Here is a 2,696-nt window from a genome sequence, read left to right as displayed (position 1 = left end):
GGGGTTGACATAAACTCCAGGGCTGAGCCCCAGGGCGCTGCTCTGTGCAGAATCCCCAGTGAGTCCCAAATGGAGAGAAATACAACTTCTCACAGCTCATTCTGGGCCCTGCCCGCCTCCCCCTTCCCCATCACGCAGCCAATGGAAGAGCGTAGCTAACAGTTAAATACAGTAGCAGTTTAAAACCACCCCGCCTGCCTGCCCAGGCTGCTGTTGGCCCTGGCGGGCCTGGACTCCCCACCCAGCCTGATATTGGCACTGGAAACTGACTCACAAAACACCCTGTAAAAGACGCCCCAGGGGCCAGTGGGCCAGGACCACGACCGGGCCGCGTCCTGCCCCCACGCCTTCTCGCTTTCCCCGGAGCTTGCTTTTGCTTCACCCCATTTCCTGGGAGCCTTGAAGATTTATGGTGGCCCAGCTGGCCTACTTGACTTTCAGGTAGAGCGATCTCAGGGTGCTGATGGAGATCCTACCCAGACACTGGGCAGAGAAAAGCCAGTTGAGGTGGACGGGAAGGCACACCCTTGGGATCAGAAGTCTCGGGTTTCAATCCCGGGCCTGCTGCCTCCTGGCCGCGAAATCAATGGTCCTCAAACTCTGGTGCCTGAGCAGCAGCATCTGCATCGCTTAGGAACTTCTTGAAACACCAGTCAACAGGCCCCACTCCAGACCCACTGAGTCGGAAACTTAAGCTGGAACCCGGCCATCTGAGCTTTAACAAGTCCTCCAAGTGACGCCAGTACTCGCTGAAGCTCCAACCACTGTCTTAACTCATCTCCTTGTCTGAGACTCACTTTCCTAGTCTGGAAAATGGGAAGAAGACATACATTTTCCAGGTGTTGTAGTTAATGAGATTATGGTACATGACGGACAAGCATCTCCTTGTCACAGAGAAGACGCCCACAAGCATTGCTGCTGGAGGGCTGGGGATGCGGGATATTGCTGGCATCTGAGCCCCCACCCACACTCGATGCAGGAGGCTGCCTCTCACTTGGCCTTGGCTCTGAGGGATTCTCAAGTCAGACCTCATCTCACGAACCATCAGTGGGACTGAGTGAGCAGATGACACCAAAGGCCTAGCAAAGTCACAGGCTGGAAGGAGCAAGAAGGCAGAAGAAGAGGCACGGTGGAGTTAGAGATCCAAAGAGAACAGGAGAAGGTGTGAGTAAAACAGAGAAGTCGTGCTGGTAACTGTGAGATGGCACACTCATTTGGTTGGCTTTGGTGCCAGTGGTCACTCATTTGGAAAAATACTTGTGGGGAACTCCCCTGGTGGTCCAATGGCTAAGACTCTGCACTCCCAATGCAGGCGCCCCAGGTTCGATCCCTGGTCAGGGAACTGGATCCCACATGCCACAATTAAAGCTCCTGAATGCTGCAATGATCATCGATGATCTTGTGTGCTGCAACTAAGACCTGGCTCAGCCAATAAAAAATTTTTTAGGAAAGAAAAAGAAAAATACCTGTGGTCCTAGAGCTGTCACCAAGGAGAAAGGCCTCGTGTGTCATTGCCTCCACACAACCCATTGTGTACCCCGTCCTGCCACAATCTCCCATGTTACCTGCCGCTGGGTTGAAACACTCTGCTCCCCATCTTTGTCATCAGGAAAGTGCTTACTAAGCATCTTCTCTGTGTAGGATGCCAACGAGGTATTTTTAAAGGGAGGTGACATGTTCTCTGCCCTCTAAGGGATTACTTGGCTGCTAACTTCGAAAGAAAAATATGTTCTGGCATCTAAGACAACCCATAGCCCTTACCAGAAGCTGCACTGGCCACAGAGTGTCTGTTGGGTTAGGTGTGGTCCTGCGGGGCTGTCTTTATATATATGTGAGAAAGAGGAGGAGAGAAGGGAGTGGGCTGCAGACCCCACCTCTCCTGGAATACCGTGTGACATGTCTGCTTCTCTTATGCTTCAGCACCTGGTGCTAGTGGTAAGGAACCCGCCTGCCAATGCAGGAGACTCAAGAGCTGCAGGTTTGATCCCTGGGTCAGGAAGACCCCCTGGAGGAGGGCATGGCAACCCACTCCAGTACTCTGGCCTGGAGAATCCCACAGACAGAGGTGCCTGGTGGGCCACAGTCCATGGGGTCGCAAAGAGTTGGACATGACTGAAGCGACTTAGCACACACACACACCTGGCTCTCCCAGACATCAGGTAACAACCACATTTCAGAGGCAGTGGGAATCCAGAATCCTAGGATCCCAGGGCAGGCAAACAACTTACATCTTTGTCTATCCATCTTTTTGCCTCTAGGCAGGACAGTCATCAGATAATCCTGAGAGAGAATTGTCCATTCTTTTTGATAATGTTCTCCATAACCTTCTGAGTTTGAGTGGTCCATGTTACCAAAAAATAATCATAAAAGTTGCTACTATTTTTAATCCACTGAGCTATGTGTATGGTCTTGCATACACATAATCTGTTGTTCTCACCATTGCACTGAAGAGTGGAGCTATTCAGCTCTGTTTTTTTTAGTGAGAAAAACTAAAGCTGAGAGGGGTCATGTTACCTGCCCAAGGGCACATGAGAAGGAGTAGGTTCAGAGTTTGAACCTGGTTCTCTCTAATTCCAAAGCTCTTTCCACAGTATTGCCCAACTGTAAAACTTGCCCTGTCTTATCACTCATAAATTCATTCAGTTAACAAATATTTTTGAGCACCTGCTTTATGCCAAGCATTGTGCCAGCAGAAC

At 50.8% G+C, this 2,696-nt stretch overlaps 1 non-coding gene across 1 annotated transcript; it reads left to right on the top strand.

Annotated features, from left to right (window-relative positions):
• The first annotated feature begins 1,268 nt into the window (after positions 1 to 1,268).
• Positions 1,269 to 1,342, top strand: TRNAG-CCC (transfer RNA glycine (anticodon CCC)). The gene has a single exon. It is a non-coding gene; the product is annotated as a tRNA-Gly (tRNA).
• The last annotated feature ends 1,354 nt before the right edge of the window (positions 1,343 to 2,696 follow it).

The sequence above is a fragment of the Bos mutus genome, chromosome 15 (assembly GCF_027580195.1).
Source record: "Bos mutus isolate GX-2022 chromosome 15, NWIPB_WYAK_1.1, whole genome shotgun sequence".
NCBI lineage: Eukaryota > Metazoa > Chordata > Mammalia > Artiodactyla > Bovidae > Bos > Bos mutus.
Note: the sequence above shows the minus strand (reverse complement) of the source record. Positions and strands in the feature narration are given on the sequence as shown.